We start from the raw sequence: 21466 nt of genomic DNA, 5'->3' as shown, positions 1-21466 counted from the left end.
GGAACAAGTACTTGAAGACTGTGTATGAATGATGTTCTGGGTGCTGCATTTTAGAAAGGACATCTGCCAGGTTGGGAATAGAAGTGGAGGCTGATTGGCTAGCTACTCATTTTGAGAGATGTTCAAGATAAGATCTGGGATGGGAGGGGACAAGGTACGCTCTGAAGTTTCTTCTTATTGTAAATTCAATGATTTCATGAAATCCTAACTCTCTTCTAAATAACCAAGCATTAGCAATTTCTCATGGCCTTCCACAGATTCCATTTTTTAAATTTTTTTAAAATTTTTTAAATCTTATCTCAACACATACACACACACACACACACACACACACACACACACACACACACCCCTTTTACCCAACAGAGCTTATCCAAGATTCAGTGCTAGCATTCTGCCGAGTAAACCTAGTCTAAGATTTTAAATTCCCAGGATCTCCTGGAAAGCCCAAGATGTCCAGTCACTTTAGCTGCTACCCAATTTTTCAGCGCACTGTGAAAGAGATTGAGGGAAATTTGTCATTGAACCAAATGCTGTGATACCCCACAAAATATAATTTACTGGATGTGTCCTGTGGAGTTTCTTCCAGTTCTCCATGGAGTGGACATTTAGAGCTTCCCATCAATAGTAGAATACACTGGCCACTTCTCAGGGGTTCTGCACAGTCCCCACAGGGGGGCATTGGTATTCTCTAGGCAGGCTGAGGCGGCAGAAAGCACCAGAATATTAAGATAGCCAGCCACCCTCCCACTTAGCACAAACAAATGGAACCCGGGGAGTGCCGGAGAATGGCCCGTAGTCAATGGCATTGTTGCGCTGCACTACCGGGGCCGATGTCACATCCCCAGAAACTGTTTCTTCCATCTTACCTTGTAGGGATTAAATCTGTGTCATATGAAGCAAAACATCATTTTGAAAGCTGTCAGCCTTTGACTTGCTGCTAGATTGATAGGAAAAAACACAGTGGGACGTCCATCCTATAGTCCAGAGAGATAACCGATACATTGGAGTATTGAAAATGAGAAAACTGAATGTCCTTAGAGATACTTATTCATGCTATTCTGATGGGAAAAGAATTGGACAAAGCCTCGGACAAGGCATGTAGTTTTTTGGGGAGGGTCTGGCATTTAGGGTAATGGTCATATACTTGCCCTAAGTGTAGCATTTCCTTTGGTTTGCACATTTTTTGGAGTCCCCCAAAGAAGAGAATGTAAAAGAGGGAGCTGTGAATGATGTGATATGCTACAGAACAATCAGGATCATTGCCATTGTTTCTATGTAAACTTGAACTTGAAGAGGCCTTCCAAAAAGTTTGTCCTTTCAACTGTTTTAAGCCCCATCCCATTCTGCTGGGTTAAAACATTCTCTTCATATCGAGGCATTATCACACATTTTCAATTAGTGGAGGCTGAAATAATGAGCTTTGCCTTTTGTTGGAATGTCCTAAGAATGGACTGGCCCAATAATCCCCAGTCTGGGCATAAGCTGGCTCTGTGTGGGGCACGAAAGCCCAGAAGGGCAAAGAAAAGTTAATCCAAAAGTCCCCCCGCCCCCAAGTGGCCCCCATGCCTCCCCAGCTGGGTGGAGGCCATCTAGTTCAAATGATAACTGTCACATGCCTGATTAGTCATAGGAAGACCCAGGAAGAGGAGAGGCCAGTGAGAGTTTAGTTGTAAATGGCCAAGTACTGAGTGAGGGGAGCCTTGACAGTGAGGTTTGGGAGTGTGAGTGGTGAGATGGAACAGCCTGAGAGATGTCAGATTCCAAATGGCCAAGACTTGGCCATGTCAGAGTTGGGAAGGTGACAGAGCGGAAAGAAGGGTTCAAGGGAACTTCCTGGTTTTGAGCTGAGGAACAAGAACAACGGTGGTGTGGGGACAGGGAGGGAATGATTAGTTTTATTTGAAATTTTTAAACTGGAGAAGGGAAAATGGAATATGAGAAAGAGAGAGACAGACAGACACAGAGACAGAGACAAAACACAAGAGAGAGACAAAGATGCAGAGAGAGGCAGAGACAGAAAGACAGAGAAGAACAGGAGAGAGAACAGAAAAGAGAGGAGAACAGAAGAGAGACAGAGAAGAAAAGGTACAGGCAGAGAGAGACAAAGAGGCAGAGAAAGAGACAGATAGGAGACAGAGAGACAGATAGGTTAACTGTAAAGTTTAGAAAACTCAAAATAGTCAATTTGTGATGTGAAGCCATCCTCTTCTGTGCTTTAATGATCAAGGAGGAAAATAAAAAGACTCTCCACTCTTTGATGAATTTAATTTTTCTGAGACCAAAAGAAATTCACAGAGCCACTTCATGGTAATTATTCTTCTGATTTCCCAGCATTTATAGATCTGATAAATTTTTCAGAAAAAAAGTTCACCTTTATTACCCTGAAAGGAATCTGATTTTGACGTGAGACCTAATTCTTTGGGCAGGTCTCTATTTACATGGGGAATATGTGATGAATTCTTCTCATCTGATCCAAGTCCTAACACCCCCTATCATCATATCTATAATCATTTAGAGTTGTCATGTCCCTTGAAACCCAGAAATGTCACTCTCTCTAGGAAGCTTCTCTCACAATAGGGTTAGAAGGAGAAAACTGCCGAGGCAAAAATTAATTTCGAGAGCCAGTCCCAAGACATCCACAGAGAGAGAGCAGAGCATTGGTATGTCAACCTAGCCCTTGGGCAACAGTGCTTTGAGCTGGAACCATCTGGATTTTGCCATGAATCCCTCATTTTTCTCAGAAAAAAATCCTCCTTTCAGAGGATTCAAAGAGACTGGAGCCCCCAGGACACTGACCTGCATGGGCTGGCAATTCCTAGGAGAGCTTATTTGTGTGTCACGCTTAAGGAGAGGAAGGGCAGTGGGGGAAAGGCCAGTTTACATTTGGCATCACTTTGTTAAGCAGAAAGCAACAAGGCGAGGAGACTGGGAAGAGATTTAGTGGGGGACTTGCGGCTAGCTAGCTGGAGTGACTCCCCTCAACTTTGTCAAGTTATCACAAATTGGAAAAGAGGTTCTGTTAAGATTATGGATACTTCCTAATTCTTTTAATTTACCTGACCAAGGCACTCTCAGAAACTGATTTCCAGCTTTATATGCTTACTTTGGCTTTATTTAATTTAATTAACTGCTTGTCTAATAACGTTGAGAGCCTTTTATTGAAGTCAGCCTTCATTAAAATCCTGACATTCATTTATTCCCTCGGGCAAATGGCGGGTGCCTTTAGTTAAGAAAAAATGTGAATGCTCTATACAGCCCCCAAGGACTTGGCTTCACTTGTCCAGATAGCTAAGAGCTGTTGAGGTAAGAAAGGCTGAAAGCCCCAATCAGTAGGCCAGAATCGACGGCAAAAACCAAGCCAGTGTCATGACAACAGGTCAGCATTAGCAGTTCAAGCCAGCCATTTGGCATCCTCGTCTGTCCTTGTAGCTTACACTCTGATAGGAAGGACGGGGTAGAGTAGTGACTGGGCTGGACCCACCATGAGGGCTTCTCACCTCTCAGTCAAAATTCAATCAATGTTGATTAAGCACCTCCTCTTGTGATAGGCTGTTGTGCTTGTTAGTGGGGTTGCTGAGTAACTCGGTCCTTAGGCCACAGGAGCTAAGTCTCGTATTCCCATCCATGCTTCAGAAATGTGCTTGGGCCAGCAGTGCTCCCTTCATTTGAAGTTGTAGCTCAGGTCCCAGTTTCCCCTCCTTCCATATTCCCACCTCTCCCAGTTCGCATATGGTTCTACCACTCAGACCAACTAGTGTGTACTCAATCATGTCTTAGATCATGAGCTCCCTGAGGGCAGGGTTTTCTGTCACTTTGTGTCTCCCATGATGCCTTGTATATCTGCTGCATGAACACACACACACACACACACACACACACACGCTAATGTTGGCTGATTGATCCCACAATTTTTTTTGATAAAAGCCCACATTATCAATATTTAATTCCCAAACACCCTGTAGAATTTTCCATGAAAGTTCTTTTTCTCCCCCCCCCCTTTTTTTTTTTTTGCTATTCTCCAAGGCATGTCCTCTGAGAAATGGGGTATTTTCTCTCAGCAGCTGCTCCAACATTGGGTTCTCAGTGTGAAGTAGGATTTTGGGGAGAAGAGAAACAAAGCAAAGTAACTGTTACCTATCAGTGGTTTGGAAAATTACCTTTTCTTGGGGTCTCTTCCAAAGCCCACTAAGCTCTCTCTTCCCTTCTTGTGAGTAAAACCATTCCAGAGCCCAAGATGGACAAAAAGATGAAAAGATCTTGCATACTTCCTGGGAAGCTGGGCTTCTGGTGTGCTTGGACTTGTAGCTTCTCTTCTCCCTGATTTATATGCATGCAAGCCAGGTCCTCAGTTCACTTCTGCATTCTACATCAATTCCTCCTTCCCCTGGTCTCCCAGGCTGCATACTTGTCAGACAAAAGCTTCTAATCATCCCATTTAAGGGCCTTGATCAGATTTGCATTTGACATATTTCTTAATTTCTTTGCCCTTTCCCTAATTATATGCATCACTGGGTAGGAACTTATGTCTTAGGCATTGAGGAAACGGGCCCCCATCCACTCTTTATTCCATTGGTAACACTCCAAGAGGCTCTCTGTGTCACGGCATGTCTCTTTCTACTGTGTTGTCAGATGCCTCAGCAAACCATTACTAGACCAAGACTATGTGACTCTGTGATGACAAGTCCCTTCCCTTCTCTGGGGTTCAGTTCCTCCCCCCTCCACTTTGTAAAAGGAGATGATTATACCAGAGGGTCATTAATGTCTCCTTCCCATTTGGTCGTTCGGTGATTCAAGCACTTAACTGCAGTCTCTGGACCTACAAATAGGAGAAAATATCCCCACGGCACACCACTTCAGCCCATATTCCTGAATTCTCTTGAGTTTTGTAAGGGAACCACCAGGACCATTCGATTGCTCTTGGTCTGAGCCTATTCTCCAGGAGTTCTTCCATACTGGTTCTTTCAGAGACACCCTGAAATCAAGAGGCCATCACTGGACTGAGGCAGTAACTTCCCACCCCCATTGCCATAAAGTATCTTGCAGAGGCCTAGATCACTGATGAAGTTATCTATCGATCCCCTCGAGGGCTATTCTAACTGATATTAAGGCAAACTTTCAAGGTCTAAAGTGAATTTCCCTCTCCCATTTCCTTACTGGATTCATGTTTTTTTTAAGAAGCAGAACTTTTAAAAAGCCAAGCTGCTTTGCAATCCAGAATTAAATCAGCACGCATTTGTTCTCCTATGAATCAACTAGCCCATCTACATCTATTAGTCCTTTAATGTTTTCGGACAATGGGGCCAATTTTTGGTTTCCTTTGGACCCACCGTTGTTTAACTGATCAGAACACAGAGCAACGCTCTCTTCTGAAGAAACTGAGGTCTTGTGAAAATTCTGTATGATGTTTAGAAAAAGCAGGGGCACTTGGCCTAAAGGTAATCCTAGAAAATGGCCTGAGAAACCACTTAGAATCTCTTGGTAACTTTTCAGTCCCTGGTTTCATTTTAGATATGCAAATACATTTTAATTTTATTACCATTAAAATATTTTATGATATTTCAAAGCTTAATAGACTTTATTGCCCCATGGGAGCCATTAGGACAGATTTGTAATTATTTGACTTTGCTTCTCTGAAAATTACAAAGAGATACTTTAGAGTTTCAGAATGATTACACATTCAGAAAGGTGGTAAATATGGCCTTTGGCAAGTGTCTCCAATTTCTAAAGCATGAAATCATAAAAATGATGAGGGCAACCAGAACATCATCAGGGGTGGTTTCTGACCATAGCGGATGCTAGCCAAGAAACAAAAAGGTTGCATCCCTCTCCCTTCCCCTAATTTGGATATCTCAAGAGAAGTTCCTATGGGGGGTTTGGTGTCACTGTGTGACTATGGGGAGTCACTTACCTTCTCATAGCCTCAGTTTCTTCATCTATAAAAATAGTGCCTATCTCACAGGATTGTTATGAAAATCAAATGCAATGATATTTGTAAAACGCCTTACAAAAAACTAGATAAATGTTAGCTATTCTTATTATCATTACTTTTGTTGTTGACTGTCAAAATAGTTTGAGTTCCTTTTGAGTAGGAACTGTGTCCTATTTTGAATGCCCCTCTTTTTAAAAAACGTATTGTGCATGGTAATTGAAAAATGTTGGTTGATTGCTCTGAATGTTGTGTGTACCTGAAGGATGTAACCAGATTGTTTTATGACTGGGGACAATGCCAGAAGGGAGGAACCAAATTCTGGAGAGATGTTTTCGTCTGTCCTTGGCAAATAGAGAACAAGCACTTTTTTTCGCAGAAGGGTGCTATGGGATGTCTCAACATTCTCAATTCAGTTTTAAGCTTTAATAGACTTTTGAGACAGCCAGTAGTGTACAGAAGGCAAGGAACCCTTTTTTGGCCAAAAGTCTCCAACGAGTCAGGAAGTTGGCTAAAGAAGGAGCTTGTATGGAGTCACTTGTTCCAAAAGCATGAATGAACTCAACTAGTTGTGGGAGATCTTCCCTTCTTGAAGAGGGCAAATGACTAAGAGATAAGTTTACTCAAATTGCAGATGGAGTTTTCATGCAAAATAGAAGGCATCTTCATTTCTGGGCAGGATCACCTATTTTCCAAGTAATATTGAGCCCCGAGAGCCCTGTCTGGGGTTTTTCTCTAAATTCTATATTTCCTTCGATGTAAATATAATTTGTTTTGTTGGGTCCTTGCATAAAAGGGGTTTTAAATCAGTCCCTTCCTTAATTAGTAGCCCAAGCGAGTTAAATTATGTGAGAGTAATGTGTTCACTACACATCAGAAACCTGCCTATAGAGATTTCAATTATACTATGCCTGGATTAGAGATTCATAGAATAGTTTTTATGTATTAAACCTGACTGTAAACTCAGCAGGGTTTATCCCAGCAGGGCTGCATGCCCCCACCAGTCTGCTCAGGTGCTCAGCATGAGACTCCATCAAGGACACGGACTACCTTAGCAACGGAGAAAAGCCGTTTTCCTAATCCTTTAATTCTGGTTGAATCAGTAGTCGGCATTTTTTGAAAAAAAAAATGTGATTATTCAATTAAATCTTGTTATAATTTACATGACAAGTAGTTGATGGGAGGTCCAGGGTCTATGTGAGAAGACTGGGTCAAACTGACCATTTAACAGGACCCATTAGCATAAAAACAAAGGTTATCTTGCCCACTGCCTTTTCAATGGACTACACTCTCTTGCTGTCACTGATTGGCCCACAAGGACCAAGGTCACAACCTTCACTCCAAACCTTCTCAGACCTCTCATCCCAAACCCAAATGGGCCTAGGCCTGTGCTCAGCTAGAAGATGACCCGAGTAGCTAATCACTGCTAATGTTGTTCTTCTTCTGATCCAGATAGCACTGGACCATGTCCCCAGGAAATTGCCTGCCTCTCTCTGATGAGGGATTGTGGTAGTAGGGATTTCAGGCACAGTGACAGGCTTATGGCGGAGCTGCCCAAGCCAGCCTTTTAATAGCCTTCAAAGGAGCCCACTTAGGCTTCCTTAAACTGAAAACTAAAGAAGGGAAATTGCCTGAGCATGAGTTAATATCAGGAGTTGGAGCGGGAGCTCACGCCTGACTCTTAGCCCCTGCTTTGCCCACCATTCCAGAACACTGATGGCCTAAGAGCTCGCCTTTTGCCTTTTTGGTTTACTTTCAGAAAAGTGTCTGCTTTCTGAAACTTGCTAATAATTCTCATCAGAATTTTCTTATGTAGCAGAAGTGATCAGGGTACTAGGGTACTACTGATTGACTGGAGTGGGGCATCTTCCATGGAACTGGATATGCACTATAGCCCCTTAGGAGATGTCCCAGTCCAGCAAATCAGCCCTGCGACCTTTCCAAAATCTAGTGAACATGCTGTGTGGTGTATGGTGATCAATGCATATCTCTCTTTAGTCATTTATCTCCCATTAGCGACCTTGTATAAGTTTTTAAATGTCTGTTGAAGCGAGGGGCGGGGGATGAGGCGAGACAAGAATCCAAATCTGTGACTGTATCAGCTTAAGGAGCTCCCAGTATGGAAACTCCCTCTGCTGGTGCAGATAGTAACTCTGGAACTGTAGAACATTAGAACCTCTTAGTGTTTGGGGACACCAAGAGGTTGTGGGATTTACCCATTATCACCCGGTTGGGCTGTGAAAGAGGCAGGGCTGGAATCCCTGTCATCCCCACTCCAAGGCGCTCAGTCTTGACACCTCTGAAATTTGCCAAAGAGATGATAAAGACTCCACAATCCTCAATGTCCTTTTAGTCTTAGTATTTGCAGTCAGAAATCCCTAAGCCCATTCTGCACAACCGGGAGGGCGTGTAAGCCAGTGGATAGAGCACCGCGTTTGCGAGTGGAGTCCCAGCTCGGAAACGATGGGGACGATGGAAACTTTGTGTGCACGAGCTCCCGTGCCTGAAAAATTGAAATCGGGGTAGGGGTAGGAAGTGAAATCTATCGTGAAATGTGGGACGCAAAAACCTAAGATAGCCGTCAAAAATTCATTTTGTTAAAAAGTTGGAGTAACACCATGCCTTTTTCACAGGTTTGTTCGGAGGAGCACCTGGAGCTTTTCTGAAGAAAGCAAAGGTATGTCATTTGCCCTTTATTGATATTGTCATCAACCACCTCCATGTCCATTTGTAAACATATTCCCCCCTCCCCATTTCAGAAGTGCAGACTGGTGGGATGAAAATCAAGTGATAGAATGCAGCCACTAGGAGGGGGAGAGGTTGAAAACTGGGAACCTTTTTTTTTTCAGAATATTAAAAAATCAAAAAGACCTTTTAATTTTGGAAGTTTGCTCAAAAATGCTTGATAGATACATAAATCAAGAGATTTGTTTTGAGATTATTTTGAGTAGGTCCAAATTGGCAAGGATTCATTCTTGATGAACTCGACAGTGAAATCAAGCAGAAGGTTACAGAATTTAGGCACGAGGACTAAGGGATTGGTTAGGTTTTCTGTCCACAGAGACGTGGCCATCACGAAATGTTTTTTAAAAAAGGAAAACGTAAATGTCGTAGAAGTCACATGACCACCAAAAGGTCTGGAGATAAGAATTTCAATAAATGCTATTTAGACAAGGAAGAGGAAGGAAAAAGCCACTCTTGCTAGTGACAACAAATAGGGAAGACGTGGCAAGGCGAGAAATGCTCTGCATCATTGAGGCTCGTTGGCCATAAGCTACTTCCCGTTGTGTGGAGGAGAAAAAGTATGACTTATGCAAAGGGGGTTGGTTTTTATGTCTGTTCAGCAAACTGAAGGCAGGGTTGGAAGTAAGTTCCCATGGATGAGGGGACAGCACAGGCGAGGGAGCACTGGCCCTAAAGATACAGAACCGGCCTCAGATCCCATGTGGCTCTGATGTTTTGCAGTCCACGTAAAACCCTTCACCTCCACACGTGTCCATTTCTCCCCTTATATCATGAAAGAATTGAACTAGATAGCCCCTGAGATTCCTTCCACCTCTCAAAGCAAATCTCCAAGACAAGTTACAGAGGAGCACTTTACATCAGTGGAGGGAGTTTCCACACTGATGAATCCAAAAACTAAAGAAAGTCAAATGATTATTTCCTTGGCCTGGTAGTCATATTGAAATGGAGCCCAGTGACCTCTGTCTTCTTGCCTTTCACATGCACATATTTTCATACAACTCAATCACCTTATGATGATAACATAAGATCAGGATGGGGTAGAGATTGGACCTGTGAAGTCATTGCTCTAGGGAACTCCCAGGTGAGGAAATTCCCTCTATCAAGGCCTGCCTTTCCTTTCTCTTCAACCTAAAATCTTTAGTTATCTAGAACACTGAGAAGTGAGCAGACTTGCTTTGGGTCACCTGGACTATATGGATTGGGGCAGGACTCAACTCGTGTCTCCTTGGCTTTATTTACTGCATCGTGCTGCTTACATAGTAACAGAGGGAAAATGTTTTCATGGGGGAGAACTATGAAGAAATTAGGCTCGAAATGAACAAGTTCTTTGGAAAGAGTGAGAGGTTTTGTTGACTAACCCCTTGCAGGCTAAGGACCCCCGAGATGTTGCACCATGAGTGGTTTATAGAGTTTGGCCTCTGGATACATAGGCAGGCCCCCTGAAGCTTTAAAAAGAGTGATCACTTGGTCTCACTATGGCCATAATTCATTGAGCTCTGGAGCTAGTTTTATTAAAAAAAGAGAATTCTTGCCGGACCAGGAGGAGGTGCCTGTGACTATTGTCAAGGGCTTGTGGGGCCAGGCCTACATAGGAATGACATCCCAAAATGTCATGGCAGTTGAAATCTGCCACCTTGAAATCCACGTCTTCTTTCTTAGTTGAATAAATTCTAAATGGCCCATTGGGAGGGAGGCGGGAGGGAGGAAGAAAAAGAGAGAGGGAGAGGGATGGGGAGGGAGAGAGGAAGGAAGGTAGGTCATTTCAGGGACTATGTGCACTGACAATTCATTACGTTCATTTGTACTTCAGTATGTTCCTTTACTGAAACTGACTCATGCCAGCTTTTCCTCTTGATATAGCGCCATTAATTCCAATGGCACTTTTGGAGTTTGACTACAAAGCTGGAGAAGGAGCATTATAGCTTTTCCTACATCCTGATTCTTATTCCCCCAGATGAGTTTTAGCAGAGATGAACAGCCAGGACAGAGATTCATTTCTAAAGGAAAGAAATTGGTGCTTAAGTACTATTTTGTACTTGATACTATGGAGTTCCTGGTTAAAAAAAATAGTGGGGATGTCCCTGGGGGACACACTGGTCAGAGGATCTGTATCTCCAGGTCCCGGGATCATTTTTGTCATTAATGCCAGCCTAACACTCTATATCCCTTGGCCGTAGGCCCCTTGCCTGGCATTAAGACCTCATTCCTTGGCTTCCTTCCGGTTTCCCTACATTGCAGTTCTCCCAACTCTCATCTTTAATTGATGGGGAAATGGATCACTTTGGAAATATATAACGTCATGAAAACATTCCTGGTTGCTTTAAGGCTTCTGGGGTAGCTTGCTGCAATTGTCGGAGAAAATCTTAGGGCAAAACTAAAGCAAATTCAGTGATTGAGCAGCTCCACTCAGTCCCCATTGCTGGACCTCTGGCAGCCTTTCCTTTCAGGGGCTGCTGCTTCTGATACTTCCCCAACTGGGGGGAAAAAGATAGAGGCAATTGAGTTCAGTGCCTACCTCCCAGGTAGAGATAGAACATCCCAATCTGCTGCTGCTACTTTCACCTACTTCCAAATTTATTCTTTAAAAAAACAAACAAACACGTCTTTTCTACTTTCTCCTCACCAGGCCTTTGGTAGTTGGGAAAAAAGAAAATGACGGAATGCATTCATTCTTTACATGGTTTTGAATTTGCCTTTTGTGTTAAATTCAAGGCTGGTCAGCTGATCTCGCCACCCCCCCCACCCCAGATGATTTTTTTTGGCCAAACATAACCTTAAAAAAAGGTTACATGCTGCCAACCAAGAAAAGGGGCAGAGCCTGCTGAAAAAGAAGGCTTGAGTCTTAATTTTGGTTTCTGAACATACTTGAGCAAGAAATCAGGACTTTTAGTTTTCTACGAGGACGGAAAGCAGTCATTTAAAGTTACGCTTTGCGATTTTGAAATTTTTAGGAGGCCAGGTTTCAGATGTGGGAAGGGCCCTTCGGTCATTGAATGCGGCTGAGGAGATGGAAGCCTAGAGAATTTCAGTCATTTGCCTCAGGTGATCCAGCTAGTGGCGTTTGGGTTCAGGTCTTCCTGACTCCAGCCCCAGTGTGCTAACGATCTTTTTCATAACTTTGGAATGGATTTTTCCAAACTGTGTAGTAATTGTGTGTTAAGTTTTATTTCAAAACAAAAACATTTCAGGCTTGTCTTTGGAATGCAAATTTCCAACAGGGAGCCACTGTGGAGGCTAAGCCGGTCTTTGTCCCAGGCCAGGGCAGCTTCTCTCTCTTATCTCCAGGTATCAGGTTCTCCACTGGAAGGGCTTTCTGTCGAGTATTGCCGATCCAAGAACCAACACTAACTCCATAATCCCTTCATCAATTCAATTTTTCTAATCAGGGGTACTGTCTCTTCTGAGACATCAAAAGACAAAAGATGGCTCTTCAGTTCTGCATGCCTTAGGGAACCTACCACACAGCTCCAGGGCGTCGCTTTCAGTTGGATGTGCTAGGGAATGAAATACTCACTTCTCTGAGGCATATTTTGATGAATAATGTGTAATGGGTTCTTTATCCCTTAGAGCTGAAATGTATTGAGCAAAGCCTGTAGTTGAGGACTAATGAAAGGCCTGAACTCCAGAATCTGACTTGTCTACGTAGCTGAAAGCTATTGGTAATTCGGTGGGGAGAGCCCCAGTCAGTAGGCCGGAACTCATAGCTTGAAAGCACCGAAGGCAAAAATCAAGTCCATGTTGGAAGAGTGGATCAGCAGAAAGAGCATTCAGACTTCTGGAACTGAGTTAGGCCAGAAGTCAGGACTGCTTGTGGGGACTGCTGTGGAGGAGATTCTTACTCAGGTGGAGTTGCAGGCCGCTGGCCACGGAAGGCCCACCTGACTCTGTGGTTCCGACATGCCTTTGATTTGAGACGACAGTTTTTGCTTCTGGCTTGAGCGGCAGAAGGAACAAAAAATGATCTTGAGCCGAAAGCAACAAAGTCATCGAGAAAGTGATCCCAAGGATTTGGAAATTGGAAAGAAAGCCGGACATTGAATTCAGAGGGAGAAAGTTTGGGAGAATGTGAAGAAAAGTAGGACACAAAGCAAAGGATGATGAGGGGAAAGAAGAGAACCAGAAGGCTAAGAATACAAGCTGAAAGAAGAAGAGGAGGAAGAGGAAGGGAAGACTTAAGCTGGAGGAGAAGGAAGAAGAGGAGGAGGAGGAGAAAACTCAAGCTGAAGAAGAAAGAGAAGAAAAGCTGGCAAGACAGAGAAAAGGAAGTTGAGTGTGGATCACGAGGTTCTGATAAGGTAAGAAGATGCTACCGAGGTGAAGCGTTCTCTTCAGGGGAGTGGGTTACCAGAGCTCTTTGGCAGAGTGGCTAAGACAGATGACAATAGCTAGGAGGCTTCAGCCGAATCAATGTCCCCTGCGTCCTAAGGAACGATGGAGTGTTCCTAAATGACTGAGACAGAACAGACTGAAGGCTTCGATAAGAAAATTAAGAAGAAAAAGGATCTGAAGACACAGAGGATCTGGACTTGTGTCAAGATCTGAGGTCGGATAAGAGGAAAGGAAAAGGAGGACCACCAACATGTGGAGCTAAGAGACTCAGCAAGCTTGTCCCAAGGAGGAGGAAATGAACACTGGGAGGAGGAGGAGGAGTTCAGAGTCAGCAGCTACTTGTCTTCTAAGCGATGGACGTGGAGGTGGGGGGCTGCTCTTGTAAGGGGCAGAGAAAGGAAAGAGATGGAGGTTGACGACTTCCTGCTCAGAGTCACCAAGGTAGCTATCCGTAGACCTGCTGACTTCCTAAGACATAGGTGATGGAAAATTTCCCCAGACTCATCAAGCCCTCCTTAAGTGGCTCATGTGGCCGATAACAAGACCTCAGAAGGAATCTAAAAAGCTTTGTAAAGGATGAGAAAATCTTGGCCAAGAAACTAAGGACTGGAGAAGGATGAAGAGAAGGACTGCAGAAGAGAGACAGCTAGGTCAAGTGAACTGCTGAGATTGGGCAGTGAGGTTGGTATTTCTGAACCATGAGTTCCAATGTAGGAATGACGGGCACCTGACTACGAAGGGAACACACTTCCCAGAGCCCCAAGATGACAGATTGGCCTGACAGTTCTGATCCAAAGGGCTTCTGATTGAAAATGGGAAGGGGGAGGAAGCTAGCACCCTCTACAGAGAGAGCCACACTAAAGGGGAGAATAGCTAGCGTTTCTATGGGATGCTTTGACATCTGCACGTCGCTTCGCTTTTAAAATGCACAGCAACCTTGCAAGATTCAGAGAGATAGACTTGCCCGTAGTCATGGAGGGAAATGAGTACCAAGGAATTAAAATCAGGCCCTTCTTAAGCCAAGGTTCGTGTTCTAACCACTACACCAGACTGCCCCCAAGCTTTCCCATGCTAATAATCTCTCTCTGGTTCAGCTGCTTGGTCAGTTCAGATTTCAGAAACCATGTATTTGAGTTGGAATATAACCTCTGAACTTTATATTCCAGTGGGCTATGAGAACACAGATAATCCCTCCCCCCCCCCACCTTGGCCAAGTTTAATTCGGGGAGCAAAACAAAAACCAAACAGACAAACCAAAATGTGGAGGAAAGAGAGTAGTAGCAGAGATGTCTTTAATGAGGAACGTCTGGAGTTCTTGAAAGGGCTGCTGTTAGCAACTTTCTTCACTGCTTCTAACCTGCTGTCATGTGTACTTACGCTCACGCCATTGGTTTTTGCGAGTTCTGAGTCTTGTAATCATCCCCATTTGACACTTGCGATTCTCCCAGCCATTTGACAGCTGCCTATTCTGTTGTGTTTGTGTCTTCTCCAGTGGGACCCTATCCAGAATGATTCCATTACTTTCTCCCGTTTTGTTATTTTTATTCATGTTCTGCTTTTTTTTCTGTTGGGGAGATTTTCTGTTCCTTCTTTTCCTTCTCTACTTTGGCCTGGATCGCTTTCTTTGAATAAGTTCGCTTCATTTGAAAGTGACAAGCGGCAGGCAGCCCTTGGAGAGCCATCTCTCTGCTTTGGATTGAAGGTAGGTGGAACTGGCTGCTCGATTAGCATTCAGGTGCCTGGTGATATATGCATATATCTGATTCTGAGGCTCAGGTGCTCAAGTGTAACCAACCATTCCAAAGGCCATCAAAACTCCAGACTCCAGAGGCATCGCGCTTCAGCATGCTCCTCTGACCAAAGGAGACACGGGGTCCAAGGCGTCACTGTTATGAAAAAGTGTCATTTGGGACAAAGAGAGAGTAGGGAACTGAGGGGATGAGAAGGTGAAGGCCTGGCCAGCCAAGAGAAGGCTGAGTCCAGGGTCAAAGGCTCTAGTTAATGTTGGCTTTATGGGAGCCCAGATTTGCCCCGACCTGGCCTCCCTCTGCCTATGCTTGAATCTTGGGAGGAATGGCTGCCTGTGAATGGCCCAGATTGAAGCTCACCAGCCTCTCTTGCCTTGGTCTGGTATCTTTGACCTAAGGTGGCACCCTGCCCTAGCCCAGGCATCCAACTAAAGGAAATGCTCAGATGCTTTTTCCACTGTAGAGCGGCCTGGACCATGGACCAGCAAAGTGTTGGCTTTGTCCCACTGGACTAACAAAGCAAGCCATAAGGGCAGGAGCTTGGTAAGCTGGAGAGCCCTGGCAGTGGGAAATCTCACGAAGTTGTACACTGCTTCTCCCCAATTAGTGACCGGTCACATCGTCTCATTGTGGCTGTGGTAACAAAATCCAAATCCTAGCAGGACTCGCTGAGCTAGTCCGGCTTTGGGGAGAGGCCGAGAGTTACCTTCAAAGAACAGACTGTGTTGTCCCTCACCTGGGGACATATTAGCCTAGCTGAGGGTATAGAAGCTCATCACGAGGCTGGCCACAAAATGGCTCACAAAGAGCCTGCCAGACAGGAGTATTAAGGTCTGAGTGAATCGAGGAGGAAGGTTCAGAGAGTCTGAAGGAAAATAACAATTCAGGGCAGTCATGGGCAGGATTTAGAGAGGTCAGCTCCTATTCCTCCATCTGAGTGATCTGGGACAAGTCTTCTCTTTCTAGACCTCAGCTTCTTCCTCTGAAAAAAATGAGGGGAGTGGATTAGATGACCATGAAAGGGCAGCCCTTCCCACACCAAACTCCCTGATCTTTATCTGGGCAACAGGGAGGGGCATCTTGGCCCTCCCATTAGCTCTTTTTCTGCTCAAAGGCACATGCCTGTCGCCATTATTCAGTCCTGTCTGTTGATGAAATGGGTTTAATCAGTTGGAAAATGCAGGCAAGCACCAAGAAATAAGCATGATCTACAAGGGAACAGAAACTCTTCTAATTATCTAAAAAACACTAAAACTTGCTCTAGGTTAAGCTCATTTTCATTCCAGAGGAATTACAATATCCCCCTTCCAAGTGGCAACTATGGCTTAGCTGCTTCATTTATCTTCATGTTTGGAAGTCACGCTGAAGTGCCCAAGCGAGTCAGGGGCCCTTGTTTATCAATAACGCCTTGCGTGGCAGCAAGAGTTGAGAGCTCAGCAAGGGAACCTCAAGAGCTCTCCTTGCCCAGCTTGCCCCAACAAGATGGCCCCAGAAGAGGGAGGTGGTTGTGGTCCCGCTAAAAAGAACAGAGGAAGAGGAAGCACTGTGACAAATTCATCAAATATCTATCCCCGAAAAGGCTCAGGAAAGTCCCCTGAATCTCCCCCTCGTTTTCCAGACCATCACTGAGATCCCACATAATACAGAAATGGGAACTTGAGGCCAGATGGAGACAAAGACTTGTCCTAGATCATACAGCTAGTAAGTGGCCATTGAGTTTTTAAGCATCTATTAGACAGGATTCAAATCCAGTTCTTTGTCCATTGGCCCAGAGCCATCTCTAAATGCTAACGATTCAGGAATGATGGCTAGCTGGGCCATCCTTGGTTTCATTTACTAAGATGTCTGCTTAGATTAAATTTATGAAGTATGAGGATCTTCAGGCTTCATGAACAGGGCTTTTGCAACCAAGAAATTCCCCAGTTTGGGTTCCTATTGAAGCCAACGGCTTGGACATCTGATCATGACAGAGTGAGTCGTGATTTTTGTCGATTAGGTTTTCCTTCCCCAACGGCCGGAAAACAACCCTGCTCTGTTGTTCCTTAAACATCAGGTTGAGTCTCTAATGGTTTTTTAAATAGATGCAGAAACATTTCAGAGGCGCAGAGAGATTTTCTTCCAGTCAAATAGATTCTAAAGGAAGAGAGAAAAATGATTTGTTTCTTTGAAAACCCGGTTAACATCTAAAGTGTAAATGGAATGATTACCCTCTAAGCTTTCTTGTCTTACATAACTTTTCTTTTGCAAGAGAAAGTGTTGCCAGGCAACTCCAGTAGTGCCATCGATAAGAGCATTGGCTTGCTTTCTAGAAAGCTTGCATTCTCTCAGTTTCCCACCCATTATAGACAGATGGATGAATGGTTTCCTTGGATACCATAACTTTCTGTGACCTATGGAGAACTGGAATGGCTGGACTATTAGTTATTCCTTTCTTTATAATGTTGTAGAGTGCTGAGCTGGGCTAAGAGTAGGAAAGCACAGAGAATTTACAGCTTTTGAGAAGAAAAGGTCTGAGAAAGTTATGGTAGACTCCTCTGCAAAGGAAATTATTCATGATTTGACCAATCTTGAGGAGAGACGTAGAAATCGAGAATTACATTATCTCGAATTGGTCCTTTCTCAGTCTCTTCCTGTGAACCTAGTCCAAGGTAAGCTTGGTGAATAAGGCCTAGAGAAGGGCTTCTCTAACTGTGACCATTTACCCAACACCACTGATAGTGATGGGGGAGGGTTGAACAGGCAAAGGCATAGCGGTGGGGGATCAGAAGTTGGACTAGACTAGAAGGCCTGCTCTCGTTGAACATGACTGATGATATGAAAAAATGAAAGGGGGGAAGGTTCTTATGAACTGATACAATCAGCCTTGTGACACGGTCCAGGGTTTGAGGATGTTTTCTATCACCAAACCGGGCCAAGCAGATATGGAACCTGGGAAAGCGACCCCTCGGATTAGTGAGATAAGTGGGAACAAAGACAGTTAGCTTCCTGATTGAGCCAGAGTGGGATGTGGATCATTATGTGCTACTTTCAAGCTTGAAAATCAATTTAAAAATGAATATTCTCATTTATTAATTTGGTGAGAATGGATTGGCTTTTGCTGAGCATGCATGCTATCATTTAACTCTGGCATTTGTGCTAGGGCAGGAGAGTTCTCTCAGAGCACGGGGGCAGGGGGACAGAGCCCTCGTACCCAAGCCCAAACCCTCTCTGACCTTTTCTGTCAATTAATTAGGACCCTGTTAAGTACTGTAGCAGGATGTTGGGCTGTTTAGACTGTCTCCTGGCTCAGTGAGGGAGCCAGAAGAAGAAGCAGTTTGCTCCCTTGCTCCAGACTTCCATGCCTAGAAAAATGGGCAGGTCTCGTCTCCTAGGAAATTCACTCAGAAATGGCGTTGGCCTTTCCTCTCAAACGAACGTGCATTTCTTTTGTCCTCCGTTCAATTGCTCGTGTTAGAAGTCACTAATTCTTATAGCCTTTTGCAGGCTGATAGAAGGCAGACAACATAGTGGCAGGGAAAGGACTCAAGCCCCAATCAGGATATAACAGGGCCTCTGCTTAAATAGGCTGCTTCTGGCCCCAGCCTCTCTCTGAAGCATCCTGGCAAAGTGGAGGGAGGAAACGGGTGCACCAGTCTTAATCTGCTGGCTCTGAGCAAGTCCCCTCCTCTCGGGTGCCCTCTCGCAGCTTGCTAAGATGGCTCCTTATGATGAAATTGTCTCTGTATTGGTGGAGGCAGTCTCCACCCTAGTGAAATCCCGGGTTCATTAGGAGCTACTATTGGCATTCATTGTGGGGATGACTTTGGGGATGGTAAGAGGCTGCAGTGGAAAGGTTATTGGGTTTCCATCTGGAAAACCTGATCGTAAATCCTGGCACTGTCAGCTGATGACCATGTGATCTTGGGTAAATTACTTGCCTTCTCTGAACCTCTATTTCCCCTTCCGTAAAACGACTTGAGGACCTCTAAGTTCCCTGACATCTCTAAGGGTCTGATGTTGCAGGAATGAAAGCCCCTGCCCATATTCTCCTTGCTCCCCCTAGCAATCCCAGTGCTGTCACGAGCGACACTTTTTCTAAACACTTCTGGAAAATGACTATCCTATCAGGTGGTCTGAAGGCACCCAAAACAATGTGACCCCTTAGGAAATTTTGGGGGCCTGTTTACCACATCTGACGATGGGATTTGCAAGGAAGGATGGAGGCCATTGGAGCTGGCAGATCATCCCAGGGCATTTTCTCTCTGTTCATTGGTCCCTTGGGGGACACAAGTGTAGGATGGTGGTGGATTTCAGTGTCATTCCCCCACAGTGTTCTCTGAACTTCCCAGATTGAGTCTGCCAAAGGGAAGCATTTGAGCTGCAACTGAATGAATCATGTTCTTGGCAAGAGTGACCATTTCTCAGGCTCAGACGAATGACATCAGGCTTCTGGAGGTGAGGAGGATGGCCTTCATGGCTGGCCTGCAGTTAAGCCTCACACATGAATTCCCAAAATGTCCCCGCCCTTGTGAAGTCCCCCGAAGGAAGCAGTGCTTTGGCCTGAGTCCTTGCCCAGCCATCTGGCCCGGCCTCCCGATTTTACAGAGAAGAAAAGTGAGGGTCCAAATGGGGAAGAGACCTGCTCAGAGATGGGGAGATGGGGCTGAGCCAAGATTGAACCCCAAGGTCTCTGACTGCAGGTCACAACCCGCTTGAGATCATACTTGAAAGTTTGTGCAGCACTCCATACACATGGCTTCATTTGAACTCTGGGAATTAGGGATAGTTATTTTACAGAGGAGGAAAGAGATGTTCAGAGAGGTCAATGGGCTGGCCTGAGGAGGAGGAAGAGAGGTGATCTGCTGGCATGATCAAGTCAGAAAATAGCCAAGGAAGGATTTGAACTTGCTCTGTCCCGCGGCTGGAGTCTAGCACTCTATCCATTGCCTCTGTGGCCATGAGAAAGGGTGTTATCTTCCCTCTTTTACCCCTAATTGGTAGCATCTGGAGCATTTTAGCCCCAAACAAAAGTTGTCCCTGGTTCCGTATGGCTCACAGGACACCATGCTTGGGTGTTAATGAGGTTGCATTGAGTGTACCCGGCCTCCCTCTGTGTTCAGCGTGAGTCCTGACCCCTTTGCATGACTGTATCATGGCTCTTGTCACTATTGGAGTGACGGGACGTTAAAGACACTAATGCGCTCCATTGTGGCCTCCCACACGCCCATTCCTCAGAGTAGTGACATCATTAGTGGGACAAAAAGTACTTGGAAGTTGCTGGCCTTGATTCTTTACAAATGGGGATAGTGGTGGTCAGAAGGTTAGAGAGAGAGAGAGAGAGAGAGAGAGAGAGAGAGAGAGAGAGAGAGAGAGAGAGAGAGAGAGATAGATGGAGGGAAGTGGCAAGAGTTAGAGGAACAATGAAAGGGAGAGACCAAGGGAAAGGGAGTGACAGAAGTGGAGAGCAAAAAAGACAAAGGGAAGTGGAGGACAGAGAGAAAGGGAGAGAGGACAGACAGTGTGAGGAGGGAGCAGAGAGATAAGAGAAAGAAGACAGAGGGAAGGGGGGATAAGGAAATGGGAGAGGCGGAGACAGAGACTGAGAGACTGAAGGACTTGTCCTGCAGTCTGCTTAGCGAGAATGAAGAATGAATCTCACCCAAACATATCTCATCACCATTTCTTTTTAAAACTCCTGAAATGAAAAGGTTGCCACTGACTCATATGCCTCTGAATCAGAAGAGCACTTCAGGTCCCTTCAGATCCACAACACAGTAAAACAGAAAAGCAAAGAAAACTTCTAAAAGCCTTTTAGCTCTGTTGGGGAGAATTATTGAAGAGAGGTGGGAGGGAGGAGTAACTTGGTCAATTATATTTAGCTTTTTCTATGGGAAGAAAGACCATATCATAATGGAGAGCAGGGAGGAAACCGTCCTTGCCTAGGACTGGCATCACACAGCCCGATGAAAAGCCTGTGCTAGGTTCCAGATCGTAGTGGAAAAGTGACCAATGAAATGCTGCATGTTTATGTACCAGCTCCCAGAAGTCTTGCCCCCCAGCTAAGGAAGTTCTCCCAGGGCCAAGTGCAAGAAGAAACATGATCGGGAGTTCAGAAAGTACAACTTGATATGTAAAATGCCCCTTTTGAGTTCCAAACAGTGAGGCAAAACTACCGGGAACGAGTCTTTGAGTTAAAAATGGGCAGAGATATGTGTGTGTTTGGGGGTCTTTCGACAGAAACTGAGGCACCCCTGAGAGATGGGATTCTCTTGCTTTTCTAATCATCCATCTCCCTGATTTAGCCTTGGCCTAGCCTTGTTTCTGTTCATTTATTGCTTCTTTCTACCATGAGCCTGCCCCTCCCTCCCCCACCTCTTACCCTGCTCCTGCTTGGGCCGGTCGGACAGATTGTTGTTGGTCAGTCACGTCCAACTCTTTGGGATTTTCTTGACAAAGTCATTGGAGTAGTTGACCATTTCCTTCTCTGGCTCATTTTACAGATGAGGAAACTGAGGCAAATAGGATCAAGTGAGTTGTCCAGGATCACACAGCTAGGAGTTGGCTGAGGCCAAATCTGAATTCAGGTCTTCTGGACTCCAAGCCCAGAGCTTTATCCACTGAGTCACCTAGCTGCCAACTGGGCAGATATGCACCTACTAAGTGTATAACCCTGTTCTCTGCACAAGATGAAAAGCAGTACGTGCTCTCAAAAGTTGTAGTCTATGTGAGATGGGGC

The 21466-nt window shown here is 44.9% G+C and overlaps 1 protein-coding gene across 4 annotated transcripts in view; it reads left to right on the top strand.

Annotated features, from left to right (window-relative positions):
* HTR2C (5-hydroxytryptamine receptor 2C) overlaps positions 1–21466 on the top strand; it is a 169115-nt gene that overhangs the window by 103546 nt on the left and 44103 nt on the right. For 3 of the 4 annotated variants that reach the window (XM_051968230.1, XM_051968232.1, XM_051968229.1), the window contains exon 3: positions 8563–8606. The gene's annotated coding sequence lies outside the window, so the exon portion shown is untranslated. Of the gene's footprint in view, positions 1–8562; positions 8607–14509; positions 14706–21466 lie in introns of those variants that run through there. The other variant, XM_051968231.1, reaches the window with a different exon arrangement.

The sequence above is a fragment of the Antechinus flavipes genome, chromosome X (genome assembly GCF_016432865.1).
Source record: "Antechinus flavipes isolate AdamAnt ecotype Samford, QLD, Australia chromosome X, AdamAnt_v2, whole genome shotgun sequence".
Classification (NCBI taxonomy): Eukaryota; Metazoa; Chordata; class Mammalia; order Dasyuromorphia; family Dasyuridae; genus Antechinus; species Antechinus flavipes.
The sequence above is the reverse complement of the archived record's forward strand: the minus strand, read 5'-3'. Positions and strand labels throughout refer to the sequence as shown.